Source organism: Danio rerio, chromosome 23 (genome assembly GCF_052040795.2).
Source record: "Danio rerio strain M-AB ecotype USA chromosome 23, GRCz13ab, whole genome shotgun sequence".
Taxonomy (NCBI): domain Eukaryota; kingdom Metazoa; phylum Chordata; class Actinopteri; order Cypriniformes; family Danionidae; genus Danio; species Danio rerio.
Genome location: NC_141043.1, coordinates 15716327 through 15737081, shown reverse-complemented (window position 1 = coordinate 15737081; position 20755 = coordinate 15716327). Strand labels below are relative to the sequence as shown.

Here is a 20755-nt window from a genome sequence, read left to right as displayed (position 1 = left end):
TTTTTAAAAATTTTTTTGATAAATAACATGACAATAAAAACAGCAACAATATTAAATAAAAAGGAGTAAATAAAATAATAATAGTAAAAATAAATAAATAAATAAATAAAAACATGATAAAAGTAGGGGGGAAGAAAAGGGGGGGGGTGGAAGAGGTGATGTCAATAAATTGAAAAAAATACAATCAGTGGATAAACTTAGAAGTGACTGAAAGTAAGTTATGAAGGGTTGCCATTTATCGTAAAAAGATGTGTAATCGGCAGAGCGAGAGCATCTGATCTTTTCTACCTTCAGAAAGTACATGGTGTCCACAAGCCACTGTGAGACACTTGGTGGTTTAGACGACTTCCACAGAAATAAGATCCGACGTCTAGCTAATAATGAGGTAAAGGCAAGTACCTCTAACTGTTTAAATGTAAATCGGGTCCAATCCTTGGGGACACCAAAAATTGCAGTGGTGGGACAGATATACACTTTAGTTTGGAATATTTTTGACAAGGTTTTAAAATAATTTTTCCAGTAGTTTTGTAGTACTGGGCAGAAAGAAAACATATGACTCAAGTTGCAGGGTGACATGTGACATCTGTCACACTTGTCATCCACATTAGGATAAAACCTAGAGAGCAGAGCTTTGGAGTAATGAACCCTATGGAATATTTTAAACTGTATGAGTGAAAGGTCCTCCAAATCAATAAGCTTACAATAAGTTCTTGAAATTGGTGCCTTTTCAAAAATATTATATGTAAGAAAATCCTCCCATACCAACTTTGATGGCAGGCAGGGAAAATTTGGGAATAAAGAACCAGCGCAGTGCCTGGTTTGTACATAACGGAAAAGATGTGAAGGTGCGAGTTCTAATTCAGAAGATAACATTGTTTAAGAGCAGAAGATACCATCCCTATACAAATCTCTGAAATATATTAAACCTAAGTCTCGCCATACCAAAAACGCAGGGTCAGTGACCGATGGAGGAAACAAGTGATTCATGGATGTGAGGAGGAGGTAAACTTAAAATGTCGCCTAGATTGAGACCAAATCCTGAGAGTTGATGAGACTACTATATTATCTGTATACTTGGAGGGATTAATAGGTAAAGGGGCAGTAAGTAAGGCCTGTAACGAAGTGGAAAGACATGATTTTGCCTCTAGTTTGCACCAAGTAGCGTTACAGGAGTTGAACCAAAACATAATCTTATGAATATTAGCAGACCAGAAGTAAAACTTAAAGTTGGGTAGAGATAAACCCCCACTCAATTTGCATTTTTCAAGCAGAACTTTACGAATTCTTTACCATTCCATAGAAAAGGGGTAACAATTTGGTCAGCTGACTTGAAAAAACTATTTGGCAAAAACAATGGAATACATTGAAATAAAAATAACAATTTAGGAAGAACATTCATTTTCACTGCATTAATCCTTCCAATTAATGATAAAGGAAGAATAAATAGTAATTTAACTAATTTAAAAATGTACCGTTAGTGTACAAACGTCTAAAGTGAAAATAAAAACTAAAACTAAAAATGTACTTGCATAAAGAACATAAGTTGTATCATAAATCTTAATGTTATTGATCTAATAAAATTTCCAGGGATAGCTCACTAAGAAAGGAAATTTCAGATTTTTTTCAACAGTTTTCAGAATATCTTGTTTTGAATTGAACTGAGGAAAGAAATTCATTTTAAAACCCCTTGAGTGTGAGTAAATTGTAAGGTTATTATTTTCTTTTTTTGAGAGTGTATATTCCCTTTAATGATAATTATTTTACATGTCTAATCTGAGGCATTTCTTAAACTAATAAAATACATTATTTTCTAGTTAATAACAGTGGTAAAGATTTGGCTTCTGCGGTGTCATTGTTAATTCTGTCTCAAAACAAAAATATGATAATATTTGCTCTGAATTTCAGTTTATTTCAATTTTCATTTATTATAAAGATGTTTCATTGTTTATTATAGCTACCTGACAAAAGTCTTTTCGTCGATCCCAGTTTTGTAAGATCAACAAATAATAACTTGACTTCTAATATATCATTTCGATAAGTGATTGAACTGCATCCCAGTCATCAAAAATACCGCAGAAGACCTATTGGAACCCGCATGGACCCAAGATTCTCACAGAAGTTAGTCAAGTTTGGTGAAGGAAAAGTCATGGTCTGGGGTTACATTCAGTATGGGGGCATGCGAGAGATCTGCAGAGTGGACGGCAACATCAACAGCCTGAGGGCAAATTCTTTAGCAGGATAGCGCTCCTTCTTGTACTTCAGCCTACACATCAATGTTACTGAAAGCAGGTCAAGGTGCTCCAGTATTGGCCAACCCAGTCACCAGACATAAACATTTTTGAGCATGTCTGGGTTAGATGAAGCAGGAGGCATTGAATATGAATCCAAATAATCTTGACGATCTCTGGGAGTCCTGCAAGAATGCTTTCTTTTCCATTCCAGATGACTTTAATAATAAATAAATAAAAATCAAGGATCAAATTTTATTTTATTAAAATAAGCATTATCTAGAGGCCTTTGCCTTTGTATTATCAAATTTTGATGTCAAATGATCAACTAAAAGTCAAGTTATTATTTGTTGTTCCTAAAACTTGGATAGGCAATAAGACTTTTGTCAGGTATATGCTAACTAAAAAAGACAGAAGAAGACTGGCTTGTCATATGTTTTTCTCTGCTGTACCTATCTCTCACCTTTTTCACAGTTTTCATTCATTAGCTCTGCTGTGGTCATTCATCTTCTGTAACCCTGTTCTGCTGTCCTCTCTCTGAAACCAATTAACACACAAAACACACCAGGACCAAACAAACACAATAGAGTCTCCTGTTTCCTCCAGCCAACACCCTCCCTTAGCTCTCTGTGTGTCTGTATGTGTCCATGTAAAGTTTGTGTGTGTGTGTGTGTGTATGTGTGGTTCTGGAATTCAACTTGATGACCCTAGAAGTATAGCATTACCAATATTACTTTACCTTGTTGTGACATTTTTTGTGACGTCTTATAAATAATGCAGAATAAAGTACTTTAAAATATGAAAATGCAGATTGTTTCCAGTGAGGGTTGAGTTTTAGGGGTAGGGTTGGGGCAGGGTGATAGATGTATACTGTATAAAAATCATTACTTTTGTGGAAAGTCCTAATGAAACATAAAAAAAAAAAAAACATTTGTGTGCATGCATGGGTGCATGTGATGTGTGTGTGTGTGTATTCTGGCCAAACACTATTACATATCTCACTTTATACTTTTAATTATTACAAGTCATGTTAGCAGTATAAATGAATGATTTAAGAATGTTGACTGCATCACTCAATAAGGCCTGGTTCAGTTCTTTGGGGAACAATTACTGGTTTCTAAGCTTTTCTGTTTGTAATTTGCTGTTTTTGAGTTCATGTTAGCTAGATGGATGTTTGGCTTGTGTGGGTTAGAAAGTAGTCGAAAAACTAATGATTTCCTAAAAATATAGTTGTAAAGATTGCAAAATTGGGTCATTAATTTAATTTATTCATGAAATTTTTAGATATTTTGGAACATGTGAGTGAACCGTCTCTTTAAATTGAGTATTGTGTCTATCTGGCCTGCAGGCTGTAGATATGCAGCACTAGAGCAGGGCATGCTGGAAGCTGTAGTCCGTGGTTTGGTGTAAATATGATACTGTCTTCTGTAATGAATAATTAGTGCCTTCAGCACAGAGTTAAGCACATGCTAACAGACTCAGTCCGTCCTGAATCCTCTCTGAATTATGATCGTTGTTTCAGCTTTTCACCCTACAACTCAATGTAAATGTCATATAAATTACAGACATGTGGCAATAATACATTATATTATGATAATGTATGACCATGTAGGATATGATTATTGTGGAAAATTTAAATTACTAAGAATTTAAGGATATTTAGATTGTTGTATCGGCTATAAGTTTATTTAAACATGTAAACATGTTCACATATTAATCTGGCCTTCAACAATGATAAAGTAAATTAAAAAAACATAAGTTGATATTATTTAATGTTCTTAACAATGAAGGATACATTTATTACAGTGTTTATTAATCTTTGTTAACATTCGAAGGATACAATGAAGGATACATTTATTACAGTGTTTATTAATCTTTGTTAACATTCTTTAATAAGAAATACAATTCTCATTGTCAGTTCTTGTTAACCCTTATTGGATTAACTGATATTAACAAGCATAACTTTGGATTTTATTGATGCATTAGTAAATGTTGAAGTTAATAAATGCTGTAGGTATAGTACATGTTAGTAAATACGTTAACTAACATTGACTGATGGGCAATTATCTTAAAGTTTGACCAAATGTTTGTTAGCACTACATTAAGGCAGCATTTGTTTATTTTCAGTTTCCCAGAGATGGGTTGCGGCTGTAAGGGGTTCCGCTGCGTAAAAACGTGCTGGATAAGTTGGTGGTTCATTCCGCTGTGACGACAACGAATTAATAAAGGGACTAAGCCAAAAAGAAAATTAATGAATGAATGAATACTTATTTTCATTCATTTTCCTTCGGTTTAGTCGCTAGTTTAACAGAGGTCAACACATCGGAATGAACCGCCAACTATTCCAGCATATTTTACACAGCGGTTGTCCGTCCAGTCGCAAAGCCGTACTGAAAAACAGCCATACACACTAATCAACAAACACACACTCACTGCATACAAGTCACATGTCAACTAGCCTGGGCTCGAACCAGTTAGCTTCTTGCTGTAAGGTGACAGCGCTACCCACTGTGCCACCGCGTTGCCCCATTTGTTAACATTAGTTAACTAAACTAAACTGGTTGAATAAGTTCTTGTAAAGCATTTATTATTCTTAGGTGATAATAATTTTTAATGTTAATGTTTATAAGTCATTCAGATCCAAAGGCTTCTGTTTTAAACTTGCATTAACTTTGTAGCTTCTGCAACAAGCTATTTATCACTGTTGACAGTAATTAATGCTTTAACTAATGGTTACTAATGAAACATTATTATAAAGGGGTTGCACTTTTATAATCCTTTTGTAATTTAGTTTGCTTGAAACATTTGCTTACTTTGAACATGTACAATATACACTAAAGTATTAAACAAAACTGTAGAGCTTGTTTTCTTTTCTGGTAAGCTTAATCTGCTGTAATAACAATTTTTGCAGCTCTTGTCAATTTCATAATAGTTTGTATTGTGATAAAAGCGCTAAATACTTCAAACATAATCTCATATTGTCATATAACAAGTTAGTTGATGTTTCAGATTCAGATTTTTTTCATTTTAAAGTCTCTCAGTTTTTTAATTTGGACATTAGGCCTACAGTAGCTGATGTGTTAGCCATTAGCAGTATAGCTTATGTGTGGACATACAGAGGAACAAAATGTCATGTCTCGCAGGACAACTTAAATTAATCATAAATACAAACACAACACTATACATAAGCGCTATTTTAAAAAGCCTATGCATAACTAACATATACTCTAGGATATACTTAACTATACACATAAGACAGGCTATACAAGTACTTTTACATGAATGCCTGTGTTATATAACAAGTTAGCTGATGTTACAGATTTAGATCTTTTCATTTAAAAAACTCTTAGTTTTTTTATTTCTTTATATAGACGTCAGGCCTGCAATAGCTAATGTGTTAGCCGTTAACAGTGTAGCTAATGTTGCAGTCGATTCTGAATGCCTGTGTTAACATTTTAGCTAATGCTACAGATTTGGATCTTTTCACTTTGTTTTACAGTTTTTTTATATGGACATTAGGCCTACAGTTGCTAATGTCCCTCATAAAAATGTCCTGTGGTAATCCTGTGGTATTTCAGCAGTACAACAACATAATATTACCAAATAAAAAATTAGCAAAGCTAAATTTGACAGGATTACTACAGAATTTTCTGCTGCACAATATCACAAGAATTTACCATTAGATGCAGTATGTGGTTTTCTGTTGTTTTTTTTGTGACAGGGTTACTACAGTACTTTCTGCAGTAGCTACATTATCACAAGAATTTACCATTAGATGAAGTATGTGTTTTTTGTTTTTTGTGTGGTAATACCAACACAACTAAACATGACAGGCTTACTACAGCACTCTCTGCAGTACAATATCACATAAATTTACCATTATATGAAGTATGTGGTATTTCTGTTGTTGTTTTTTTGTGCTGTAATACCAACTTAACTAAATATGACAGGGTTACTACAGCACTTTGTTGCAGTAAAATATCACCAGAATTAGCTTTTTAATTCTGGCTTTTTCTAAAAAAAAATTTTCTCAGTGGAAGATAAAATCAAAGTTTGTTCTGCATTTAGGTTGTTTAATAATAAGAAACACCTTAGTTTACAAAGTGACATCTTTATAAATAAATGTATTCATATTTATTGTAAAAACATTTTAGGGCGCAAACGTTTCAGTGGACTGGAATAATTTTGCAATTAAAACAGCGCATAAGATGACTATTTAACAAATAAATATTTTTTTTGTGTGAGTTGATGTACTCAGAGCAGAACACAAGGAAATAAACTGAACTTTTGAGTTCAGATACTGTGACGGTGTCAAGGTGAAAGTCTTCTTCCTCCAGAGACCAGCTGCTTGTTTTGGTCAATATTTTCACCACACAGGCTTATCTGTTGACCAGCAGGCCGGAGTTTCTCTGACTCTGCACTTTACTATCTTGGAAGTTGTTTTCTTTTGTGTAGAATGCTGGATAATAAAGAGGTACGAGGCATTCATATATGGTTTTGTGCTGAGTTTCAGTAAAGCTAAGAAGCTAACAGTCTGTTCTTAGTTTTTTTTATTTAACCTTAAAGCAATATTTAAATAATTGTTAGATTCAAAGCATGACATTAACTGATTGGTGTGTCCAGTGTTATTACTGTAATTTTAATATTTGATCATTTGAGTTGTGCTTTATTTCAATTACTTTACTACTTTACTAGTTGTGCTTTATTTCAATTCAAGTCACCACAGCGGAATGAACCGCCAACTTATTCAGCACGTTTTTACGCAGCGGATGCCCTTCCAGCCGCAACCCATCTCTGGGAAACATCCACACACACTTATACACTACGGTCAATTTAGCCTACCCAATTCACCTGTAACGAATGTCTTTGGACTGTGGGGGAAACAGAAGCACCCGGAGGAAACCCACGTGATGCAGGGAGAGCATGCAAACTCCACACAGAAACCCCAACTGAGTCGAGGCTCGAACCAGCGAACCAGCGGCCTTCTTGCTCTGAGACTACCTACCTACATAGATACACATTAATTTGTTTGTTTATATGTTTGCTTATTTATACATTTATTTAACATTGTATACATTTCTATTATTTAAAATATCTGTTGGTGTCACGGTGGCGCAGTTGATAGCACGATCGCCTCACAGTGAGAAGGTCACTGGTTCAAGATTCGACTGGGTCAGTTAGCATTTCTGTGTTTCTCCTCGTATTTGCGTGGGTTTCCTCCGGGTGATCTAGTTTCCCTCACAGTCCAAAGACATGCAAAACAGGTGAATTGATTAACTAAATTGTCCGTAGTGAATAAGTGTGCATGTGTATGAGTGTGTATGGGTTTTTCTCAGTACTGGGTCGGGGCTAGAAGGGCATCCACTGCGTAAAACATAAACTGGAATAGTTGGCGATGTTTCGACCTTTAAAATAGAGAGTAAGCCGAAGGAAAATGAATGAATATCTATAAGCTGTAATAGAAACATTTAATTGTCATGTAACAAATAAACAAAAAAAAAGTGTCCAGTTTTTTGGTTGAAAACTGTGTCATTTATTGTAGGCAGGTTGTAACTTTGTTCCCATTTGTGACACAACTAGATTAGGCTGAAACTTGTGCTTGTACAAGCAGCTCATGTTACTCCAGTGTAAACTATGCTTTGTTTGGTTCCTTGTGAAAGAAAGCGAGGCTGGATCTCGTGTGGATCTGCTGAAACAATGGTTTAATGGTGATGCTGGCGCTCATTAGTCTGAGATGTGGAAGATGAGGGTGGGACAGTGGGAAAGTGGCTCTCTCTCACCAACATGAATGCTGCACATTGTGGCTCATGTTTTTGAGGGGGTGGCGGATAGTGGGGGTGCATTTTTTTGAATAAAGACAAAGCATGTGCTTCACTGAAACTGTATAAACCATGAGGAATTAGAAATGGCCATCTGAATGTTGAGTTTGGTTTGTGTATGTTTCAGTCTCAGAAGATGTTTCTCTTCAAACTCACCATATTTCTCACTTGAACCTTTCAGTGTCATTTAAACATTTATCATATTTTTTTTTCTAAAATTATATTTCTACTATAGTTATCTTTGGCACAAAATAATAAATAGGGCACAATCTATTGAGTGGATATGACTTATTTTGCACTTCAAGTTAGTTAATATCATGCATACACTCACCTGCCACTTTATTAGGTATAATTGCTCAATAATGCAAATTAGCCAATCACATGGCAGAAACTCACTGCATTTAGGCATTGCACATGGTCAAGACAATCTGCTGCAGTTCAGACAGAGCATCTATAAAAGCACAACTCGTCCAACTTTGAGGCAGATGGGCTACAGTAGCAGAAGACCACACCGGGTGCCATTCCCGTCAGCTAAGAACAGGAAACTAAGGCTACAATTCGCACAGGCTCACCAAAACTGGACTATAGAAAATTGGAAAAATGTTGCCTGGTTGATGATTCTCGATGTCTGCTGTGACATTCAAATGTTAGGGTCAGAATTTGGTGTCAACAACATGAAAGCATGGATCCATTCTGTCCTGTATCAAAGGTTCAGGCTGCTGGTGGTGGTGTAATGGTGTAAGGGATGTTTTCTTGGCACAGTTTGGGTCCCATTAGTACCAATTCAGCATAGTGGCGATACCACAGCCTACCTGAGTTTTGTTGCTGACCATGTCCATTTCTTTATGACCACAGTGCATTCATTATGATGGCTACTTCCAGCAGGTTAACATAATTTATTAAGTGTGAATCATCTCAGACTGGTTTCCTGAACTTGACAATGAGTTCACTGTACTCAAATGGCCTCCGACAAATCTGCAGTGTGATGCTATCATGGCAATACGAAGCAAAATCTCTGAGGAATATTTTCAGTAACTTGTTGAATCTATGACATAAAGCATTAAGGCAGTTCTAAAGGAAAAAAGGGGGTCCAACCTGGTACTAGTGAGGTGTACCTAAAAAAGTTGCCGGCGAGCGTATATATGACATATACCAAGTATAGATTGTGCCATGTTTATTTTTTTTTTGCCAAATATACATGTCAGTTTGTTGTATCCATGTTAACTTATGTTTTGTACAGTACATGTTTTTGCCCCTTGACTTCAATGATTCAGCATTTTCAGTGAGCGATTCTTCTGAAATTTGGGCAACAGTTGAACCTGCTGGTTTTTGTTTCAGTCACACAACACAATGTTAATTGTGGCAGCTCTTTTATAGCTGTTGTCGTCATTAATCAAACGAACATGACTCACCTTTGCAGCTGCATTGGAAATTGAGATTTAATTACTTTATGAGTAAAAGCTCTTTTTCCTGCTGTGGTGCTGTCATCATGTCCGTCCCGTGTATGTAGAAAAAATGATAAATGCACGTTGGCATGCAACAATGGCAGTTCTGACATTATTTACACATCTTCATGTCATTCATGACAACATGACTGTTTTTTTTATGTGGAACACAAAATAAGACGTTTAGCAGAATGCTCACATTGCTCTTCTCCCTATAGTATATGAGCATCAAAGAGTTCATAGCCAAATTTAAGCTTGTGACCCTTTTTTTAAGTATGGAATTAGGGATATGAGGTTCAATTAAATATCTGTGAACACTGTCTTTTGAAAAGTTTACATAGCATTTTCTTTTTAGATGATTTGCGCATAATGCATATAAAATATTGTAAGGATTCACTAAAATTGTGGGCCAAAATGAAAAAGTTCTGAAAACAGAATTTTTTTTGTAACAAATATTTATTATATATATATAATAACAATAAATATATTATATTATATATTAGCCCCCCTTTTAATTTTTTTTTTAACTTTTTTAAATATTTTAAATATTTTCCAAATGATGTTTAACAGCGCAAGAAAATCACAGTATGTCTGTCTGATAATATTTTTTCTTCTGGAGTCTTATTTGTTTTATTTCGGCTAGAATAAAAGCAGTTTTCAATTTTTTAAAAGCCATTTTAAGGACAAAATGATTAGCCCCTTTTAGCTATATATTTTTTCGATAGTCTACAGAACAAACCATCATACAATAACTTGCCTTATTACCCTAACCTACCTAGTTAACCTAATTAACCAAGTTAAGCCTTTAAATGTCACTTTCAGCTGTATAGAAGTGTCTTGAAAAATATTGAGTCAAATATAATTTACTGTCATCATGGCAAAGATAAAATAAATCAGTTATTAGAAATGAGTTCTTAAAACATTTATGATTAGAAATGTGTTCAATAAATCTGCTCTCAGTTAAACAGAAATTAGGGAAAAATAAACAGGGAAATTAGGGAAAAATAATTCTGACTTCAACTGTATATATATATATATATATATATATATATATATATATATATATATATATATATATATATATATATATATATATATATATATATATATATATATATATATGCTTATATAGTAATATATATTACATTTAACTCTATAGCTTAAATTCTGCATATTTTATTTAAATTATACCGATAAAATTATCACATAAATATTACCACATACTGCGCCACTGCATCGCCCAAATATGTGTTTGAATGCAGTATCAGAGCTGGACAAATTTTTCTGAGAAAAATACAAAAAAATCAAGATCGGTGTATTACCAAAATAACCTTAGTTTAAAGGGCACTTATTTCATGTCTTTTTCAAGATTAAAAAAAAAAAAACGCACTCCTACATCAGGTTGCAGTGACGCAATCCCTCAAATGAGAAGGATTTCAATCCTATTTTAATCCAAGAAAATGTACGAAAAGAATCTTCTTGTATTTACGTCACCACATTATGACAGTGAACGCACTATGCCTAGACACAGTTCTGTTCAAACAGCTTACAAAAGATGATTTTCTTCAAGGTGCTCTGTTTACAAATAAAAAATTGATCGATTGATTGATTGATGGAGTTAGTTAGTTAGTTAGTTAGTTAGTTAGTTAGTTAGTTAGTTAGTTAGTTAGTTAGTTAGTTAGTTGATTTCATTTATAATCTGACGTAAACTCTATGATGTCTGAAATTATCAACTGAGTCTGAAAACTCTTTGCTGTATAGCTCTTCAGTGCACTGCATGTTTTTGGTTAACATTAACTAATGGTTTTATTAAATGTTCTGTAAATGTGTTTTAAACCACAATGATCACAAAATATAGGTGAGCAGGATATAATATACATCCTGTTCACCTAGTCCTGCTCTGCTGCTAGTAGTGAGTGTGTGTTTTTGTGTTTAAGTTAGAACCAGAAAGGCCTGTTTCAGTTAGCTTGGTTAGCTAAAGGCTATTATACAGTCTGTTTGTATTGTGTTTATGTACTTGTTTAATATCAATTGTTTGCTGAGTGCTGGATTGATGTCTGTACTTTGTCAGTTATTTATGGATAATCTTGCTGAACGTTTGAATGATAAGAGACTAGTTGTGGTGGAGTCTCATCACTTAGTTCTGTGTGACTCAAAAAGATAAGATAAGCAAAAAAAAAAAAAAAAGAAAGAAAAAGAAATATGGGGAAAGCACCACAACTCTGTCCCAGAAAACATGACATTCAGAAATTAAACCTCCAGATGCTTCCAGATGAAGTCGTTGCCCGAAACAGGAAGTAGCTTGAGAAACTGTGTCCTATCAGTCATTGCCCTGAGAGGAAATGACTTTTATATGCAACTTTCCCATATTTCATTTTTTTTAAAGACTATTAAGTTTTTTTGAGAATGTTTTGATCTATACTGTTCACTGTTTTAGGGTTAGTGACATTTAGTGACATCAAAAGTTATTTAATCCTGTGGTTCAAAACTGGATTTTCAGCACAATTATAACGGACAGTCAGATGATTGTTCAGAAATTGTTTTGATGATAAAGAAACATTTATTTTGAGTCTTTTAATATTTTGATGGAAATCCATAATTGTGTTTCATGATACTTTGATGGATACAGCATTTATTTGAAACATGCTGTTGTGAAATGTAAAAATAAATATAAAAGTTTTTTATTTTTGATCAATTTAATGTAGGCGACACGGTGGCGCAGTAGGTAGTGCTGTCACCTCACAGCAAGAACGTCTCTGGTTTGAGCCTTGGCTGAGTCAGTTGCCGAACATGTGTGGAGTTTGCATATTCTCCCCGTGTTCGCGTGGGTTTCCTCCAGATGCTCCGGTTTCTCCCACAGTTCATAGACATGTGGTACAGGTGAATTGTGTGGGCTAAAATTTACTGTAGTGTATGAGTTTAAGTAAGTGTGTATTGATGTTTCCCAGAGATGGGTTGCAGCTGGAAGGTTTGGTAAGTTGGTGGTTCATTCTGCTGTGGCGACCCCGGATTAATAAAGGGAATAAGCCAAAATACTGTTTATTACTTAATTTAAACGTTAGGAAGTGTGTTGATTTATGGGTTAATGACAAGTTTATTTAATAAGGATATTTAAAAATCTAGTTTATTTAATATAAATACATGTCTATAATACATTTTATGCCATTTCATTCATTTGTTTATAAATATAATTTTCATTAATATATTCTTATCTGATATTTATACTATCTTCAATTAATCTGATATTTTTTAGTGTTCTTAATTCATGATTTATTTGGCAAAAAAAAGAGTATAATTTGATTTGTACAAGAAATTTAAAACTTGCATATTTTTAAGCCATTGTACCATATTTACAATAGGGTTGGATTAATAGACAATGCCATCGTCCATTACCAATGGCCGATAGACATACCGATGCCGAACCTGCATCGCAATCCTCTGCCCTGCCTCCATTGCAGCAGCAGCCCGCTCGCAAAAAATACACACTTAGGCCCCGTTGACATTAATACATCTTAGTTTTAAAATGGCATTTCAGCACGAAAACAGTCCACATCCACACTGATGTTTGTTTCTCCTAGCATTTCTGAACAGCTCTCCTTCCACACTACAGCTGAAATGCACATCACGTGACCACACACACACAAACACACTCTGTCATGCGCTGCAGTGTAGGCTATGCGCGCGTTTGACTCTAAGCTCCAGCTTTCACCCCAGAGAGCTGCGCACGTCGGACAGTTTATCGAGGATGTAGCTTTGGATTGCGTCTCACTATAGTTGTTAAATGTGATATCTAATTCATCTTGTCTCTCTCTAACGACTCTTCTGTCTTTTGAATCTATCAGGTAATGTGGCACAATGTCAGTACACTGCTTCAAACTTTCACTTTTACGCTTGTACTTATTTATTTTAGTGAGAACCTCACATACTGTTGGTTGGATGCTGTTGGTTGTGCACCTTTTTTACCAACCAAGTTTGTGAGCGCCATTATAATAACACAGATCACTCTGCCTATTCATGCCAGAGTTCTGCGGAAAAAGTGATTGACAGGTGGTTATTTGGGTAACTTATTTTTGTTTATTTATGATTTGGTTATGGGTAAAACAAAGACTATGCGGGTCAGGCAGTTGAAATGGTAGGCTACAAATAATTAATTTATTATGAATTAATCATTTATTCATAAATAATTAATTTACTCTACCATCATCCATTGCAGTGTTTTACATTAGACATCGTACGTACGATGCCAAAGTGGTCAACATCGCCCAACCTTAATTTACAAAGTGCATATTTTGCATTTTGTAAAATGTACTTTAAAAAAAAAAAAAAAAAAAAAAGGAGCCAGACAAAAAAATGACATTACATACATTTTCTAAATCATTGAGCTCTATTTACGAATTGCGTTTTTAATGCATTTTTTTAAAATAATCTAAGATTCAGACAAAAACAACAGGCATTTTGTAATTTCGTAAAAAGTAAAATGTGTCAAGTCAGTGAGCATGCATCAACTTCCTACAATTTGACAAACACAAAAAGTTGAATTGTAATTTATTAATTAAAACATGATCCTTGACGAGACTACATGGTGTCATGTGTATGAATATAATTTTTCATGTATTTTTTTAAATAAATCAACAGAGCATTATGCAATTGACTCCAATGCAATCCAAATCATGGCCTCAAGCACTTCATTAAAAAACATTTCATTTGAATGTATGATGCATTCATTTCCTGACAGAACATTAGCAGACGGACACCACGCTTAGATAAGATAATCCGAACACATTTCTCAAACTAGGGGAACTTATTATCTTGTTATGTGTGACATTGATACTCTGATGAAAACAGTGAGCCACTGCCAGTTATCAAAACTACATTTCCATTTAATTCTTGTGCTTTACTGTGAACATTTTGCTAGACCATGTGCTCCATTTTGCAGCTTTTCTGGCCAAGAAATAACCACTTGAGTCAGATGATGCACACTGACCAAACACAGCTGGCTTTTTATGAAAGTGTGATTTAGTGGCAGGTCAATCTGACTATAATGAAGGTTTGTTAGCAGTAAAGCCATCAGTGGACTGACTGTAGCCTAAGACTTTAGTTTAAATCCAGCCTGACGGTGAGTTCATGCGAGTCTTTGGAAAGACATTGAGGAATTTGAGATGAAGTTGCTGAAAGAAAGTCAAAGTCGTGACTGCTTGCCATCCTCACATATTTATTTTACTGTTCCTCAGGTCCTGGATTTACACATGAAAGAAAAAGCATGAATGCATGACATGGAAATATCAATCAGAAAGATTTATCAGCCGATAATGATATTTTTAAAAAAAATCCAATTATTGGCCGATATATTTATAGCCGAATTTTATCTGTCAACCACTACTTAAAAGTATTTTTTTTAATTGACTGAGAAAAAAAGGTTTGTACAGGGCTCCCACACTTCTCGAAAGTACTTGAATCTGAATTAAAATACTTAAAAACTATCATAGGTCCCTAAAAGTGCTTGTTTATGGTATAATTTCAATAGTGGTACTGTGCTGCTGTCACAAACTGAATGAAAAATAGACATTTTTAATTGAAAAATCTTAAATTTGTATAACAACCAACCTTAGCTCATTCTGAAAACGTATGGCTATATACTAGTGTTGGGCATCTAAGCTATAATGCCGATCCGATACGCATCTCGATACAAAGAATACGATCCCATATATTAGCGATACATTTGTGACATATTGCGATGCAACACGATACGATTTACACCCATATCACGATACAATGCGATAATTCAGCACTAACTAATTAGATCAAGTTTATGAGATGATGTGAAAGAGGATGCTGTGCCATTGAATGAGTTTGATTGATTATTTATTAACCAAGCAAAACCAAGACTTTTTTTTACAAACTGGCTTTTCTCTCAGAGCCAGAGTGTCAGTTTACAGTTGAGGGCCATTTTAGAACATATAGCACATATTATTTAAGTATTTTCAAGATATACAGAATGTATAAGTGCAATATATATTAAAAATATATATATTTGCACTCTTTCAACATAAAGGTTTAGCATTGCACAACAAGAATTGTGATTTAACTTTTCAACTATGAAAACAAGTTTTACAAAGATTTATTTTGCCACTGATTATTCAAAACTTAAGGTCGTGAACTAGCAGTGTTATGCTGCTTTGAAACATCACTGTCACTGTAAACAACAGGCTAATAAAAATATAACAAACCAGCAATCTTCTTGCTGTGAGGTGGTCAAACTACCCACTGTGCCACCGTGACACCCATTATTTTTATCATTATTATTATTAATATTATTATTATTATTATAATTAAATAAAAATCAACAGAAGGAGGTGTTCAAAACCTTCGTTCTCCGTGACACTAGGCTGAATATCTTTGCAGATGAACAGGGCCGGCACGTCCATAGAGGCGACCTAGGCGGCCGCCTAGGGCGGCAGTATAGAGAGGGCGGCGTCCGCAACACCCCCCCTTACCACCCGCATCCTCAGTTATGTCCGCGACACCTCCATCAGCGCCCGCTTGTCCTCAGTTATATCCGCGCATAGGGTGGCAGAATAGAGGTCCGCGACACCCGCGTCCTCAGTTATATCCGCGCATAGGGCGGAAGAATAGAGGTCCGCGACACCTGCGCGTCCTCAGTTATATTCGCGCATAGGGCGGCAGAATAGAGGTCCGCGACACCGGCGCGTCCTCAGTTATATCTGCGCATAGGGCGGCAGAATAGAGGTCCACTGGAAGATGGAGCTTTCACAACAACACCGTGGCGCCGCTTAAAGTGAGATTTCAGATTAGTCGTACTGCCCTCGTATTTTACAGATGCGCGGCACACTTTTGCAAATTGCATCTGTCCTGTCATGTCGTCCATCCTTAAATCCATAATGTTGCCATACTTTAGATTTAAAACTCAGTGGGGAATAAAATGTTTGTTTTGCTTCTCGCGCTTTCTGAGGGCGCACCACTAGCTTCATCCGCACACCTGATACAGTTGTAGTGTAAGTGTACACATCCGCAAATCCGTTAGGCTTACTTTATGTAGGTCGATTAAATTATGCGCCAAAAACAGGTTGACAACACTTGTTAATAAATAAAAAATACATTCTATATTAAAAATATAAGCTGTATCTTGGAAAAACCGATGCATCTCGCAAAAGCCGATGCATCTCGATTTGCTTCCAAAATTTCATTCATCCTCTGCTGCATAACCGATGCACTCGCACCGTGCACGCGCATGACCACGTATCGATACATATCGATTAATCTTCCCATCCCTACTATATACATTTCTGGAAAGCACCAAATACTTCCCAGTTGGTATGTTTTTTTTGCAAGTTTTTGTTTTTGCGAATGCACCAGAGGTCGCTGTTTATGCTTTTTGAGAACTCAAATTTCTCTGGCCAGTGTCATTCACACCTGCTGTTCTTGCGTGAATCCACTGCTGACTGACTGACAGAATCTTTTGGGCTTTGTTTTTGTCTTACCTGCTTTCTGGAACTGTTCTTTGCCGAACTCGAACCCCATCTTTGTGGTCTACTCCTATCTGCTTCTTAAGTCCGCCAACACACATGGCGAGCTACTGGACAAACTGGTAACCATCATACTACCCCGTAGTATTCGTTTTAAAGACGAAATGCAGCCATAGGTACTTCTGGCTACATAATATTGCAATTTCCAAAAATGTATATAGGGCTACGCTTTTTAAATGAGGTTTGACAATAACACTGACAAATAATGCATATTTTATAAAAACCATATTTGTATGCTACTAGTATTGAATTTAACACATTTGATTACAGTTCTTTGAACATGACCACCGGACAAAGGTGGTTAGCCATCTCCAGGTTGGTGTAAAGTCCTTACCCCAGGTGAAGGAGTTTAAGTATCTCGGGGTTTTGTTCAGGAGTGAGGGATGGATGGAACGTGAGATTGACAGGCGAATTGGTGCATCTGCAGCAGTCAATGTACCGGTCAGTTGTGGTAAAGAAGGAGCTGAGCCAAAACAAGTGGTGCTCGCTGCAGAGCCATTTGAGGAGAGGTGAGCTCCAAGGAGGGGGAGCTTAAGCTTGAGCTCCACCTTTTTTGCACTTCTTCTACGAGTGATGTCACTGGGGGTAGGGTTAGGGGTGGGGTTGGTGTACGCATTAAAACAGCTTACAGGAGGAGGAGCGACAGCTCATGCTCCCCCTCGCTGGAGCTCAGCTCTCCTCAAATGGCTCTGCAGCGAGCACCCTCTCAGCCAAAAGGCAAAGCTCTCGATTTACCGGTCAATTTATGTTCCTATTCTTACCTATGGTCATGAGCTTTAGGTAATGACTGAAAGGACTAGATCTCGAATACAAGCGGCCAAAATGAGTTTCCTTCGAAGGGTGGTGGGGCGCACGGTTCTGGCTAGGGTGAGGAGCTCTGACACCCGGGAGGAGCTCGGAGTAGAGCCACTGCTCCTCCACATTGAGAGAAGTCAGCTGAGGTGGATCTGGTATCTGTTTTGGATGCCTCCTGGACGCCCACCTAGGGAGGTGTTCCAGGCATGTCCCACCGGGAGGAGGCCTCAGGGAAGACCCAGGACACGCTGGAGGGACTATTTCTCTCAGCTGGCCTGGGAATGCCTCGGGATTCCCCAGAGGAGCTGAAGGAAGTGGCTGGGGAGAGGGAATTCTGGGGTTCTCTCCCAAGACTGCTGCCCCTGCGACTCGGCCCCGGAAAAGTGGCAAAAAATGAATGAATGAATGAATGAATGAATGAATGAATGAATGAACATGTCAATCAATTACTTTGACATTTTAATGTAAATATTAAGTGTAAATGAAATGTTAAGTACAATAAGGATATAATGGGGCCACACATGCTGGGGTATGAATTCCAAAGGTGCTTGATTTATAATGAATGGTGCTTTAAAAAGGCCTTGAAAGTCCTTGAATTTGCTGTTCATGACAGAATGGGAATCCTGACTTCATGAAAATCCAACAAGTCCCAAAAATCTCAAAATCAACAGAAAAACTGTGTTTGTGCCTGCAGGGTCTTGACTTAAAGCAGTTGTGTACGCATGCTTGATGGCAGTATAATGATCTCATCAGTGGTGAAAGAGTACTAAAAAATCATACTTAAGTAAAAATACCATTACTTGCCTTAAGGTGTAGTGCAAGCAGAGTAAAAGTATCTGTTGTAAGTATAACTCAATGTATGTGTAAAAAGTTTCAAAAGTACTCAGGAGTAGTGATTATTACGATGTGAAAAATTGATGATTTAAATGTAATTTGTGAATGTGTGTAAACAGAACATTCTGTAGTGCATTTAGGCATTGCCCAGCATAACAACAACGTCATAAGATGTTAATATCAGGTTAGATGTAGGTCGTGTCGCCAGGTGATCAAAGTCTAGTCAGCATCTAAGTACAACGTCATTTTGATTTCCAATAATGATGTCAAATGATGTTGATATTTGATTGAATTTAGGTTGTGTTGTAAAGTGACCAACGTCTTAAACCAACGTCATATTGACGACAATTACTGACATTTATTCGTCAGGTATGGTTCTCAAAATCCAACATCTAATAGACGTCATAGTGGACCACACACCGTCAAGCTGTAATATCATTAGACGTTGATATTTGGTTGATTTTGGGTTGGACGTTGGGCTGACATTGGGTTCTGATGTCAATCTGATTTTCATTTTCAAACAAAATGCAACATCCCCACGACGTTAGGGTACAGCGTCAATCTGACCTAATGTTGACATCTTGTACCTGCTGCATGTTTAAGGCTATTTCTGTTTCTGCTATGTACAGTCTCTGGGTCAAAGCGTATAATGATTTTGGACATCTTCTTGTACACTTTTAATGTTTCCAAACTGTTTGCTGCCATTATTAATTGCCCATGTCTTGAGGTTGTGCTTTATGATATAATTTATCTTTGTTGTGTAATTTGATTGGACAGGAAATGCAGGACTGATTTTTCTATTCCACATAGACAAGAAAGAATATAGTAGTGACTGCAGGTTGAAGGAAAGTAGTGAAGTAAAAGTACCAATACTACACTAAAAACGTACTCAAGGGAAAGTAAAAGTACACATTTTTAAAGCTACTTGGTAAATTACAATTCTGAGAAAAACTACTCAATTACAGTCATTTGAGTATTTGTAATTTGTTACTTTACACCACTGGCTCTCATGCAGATTTAATGATCAGTTTTGCAGTTCAGTTAGGTTTAGTTCAGGGTTAGCTGTGTTTCTCCATTTTTCCAGCTTTTGAATTACTGCAGCAGAAGGTCTCAGAGGCATTAGCTCAGTGTTTAATAATGGCACCGCTCGGCTGCTGCGCCACAGAGCTAACACATAGTCTCTAACCTCTCACATGTGTAGAAGATCACAGTTCAGGCAGACACTCACTCATAATAGTTGGCTTAATAAACCACTCTTCCCCTGCGTTAGTACACAGGATAAAGAGAATTGTTACAAAATTTTCATTAAGACTTTTAGTTTGTTTCAGTTTTTCAGTTTGAATCATTAAATGACATTGGTCAGTTTGAATTTACATTTGCCAAATGCAAAATGTCTCATACAGCCAATAAATTCATCAAGGCAACTACATATTTCTTGTTCTGCTTCTTTAAAATGAGTTGAAACAACACAATTCCTTAGTTGTTTTTGGGACAACCGAAGTGTTTTGTGTTGAATCCACTTCAATTTGTAAAACAATTAAGTTAACTTAATCGATCTGTGTTAGGAAAACATAAGGGATATTTTGTGGAACCTTGCATTTTCTAAAGTGTGTCTGTTATACATCTTTCTTTTGTACACAGTATTTCAACACTCAACCACTTTTGTAGTTAGATTTGGTTTGTCTTATTAATCTTATTTGTTTAGTCCTCTTAAAAATAAATCTCTGATAAATTATTTCTTAATAACACTTTTTTTCTCTTTATTTTTGTTGATTAATGTTGGGAACAATATAGTAATGATCCAAAAAACATATACAAAAAAAAAGGGAACGCAGGTTTCCATACCATACAGTATCTGCTTCCAATGATAAATATATTTAAAATCAATATATTTTAAATGTAAATAGCTACATTGCATTCAAGTATTGATGTATTCACGAACGCATCTTCTTTGACTGTCATGTGTGATTTCGTGCCCACAAATTATTCATCCTACAGTAGCACAAAAAGACAGAATTTACATTTTTGGGGAAATTATACCTGGTCCCACTTTATATTAGATGGCCCTAACTACTATGTGCTTACATCAC

The 20755-nt window shown here is 36.0% G+C and overlaps 1 protein-coding gene and 1 long non-coding RNA gene across 3 annotated transcripts in view; one reads left to right on the top strand and one right to left on the bottom strand.

Moving 5' to 3' along the window:
- adcy6a (adenylate cyclase 6a) overlaps window positions 1-20755 on the top strand; it is a 137835-nt gene that overhangs the window by 32496 nt on the left and 84584 nt on the right. The window lies entirely within an intron of this gene.
- Window positions 13398-20481, bottom strand: LOC147831252 (uncharacterized). Its single transcript, XR_015523354.1, has 3 exons — window positions 17739-20481; window positions 16793-17499; window positions 13398-15128 (listed from the first exon to the last, which is right to left on the bottom strand). It is a non-coding gene; the product is annotated as an uncharacterized LOC147831252 (long non-coding RNA).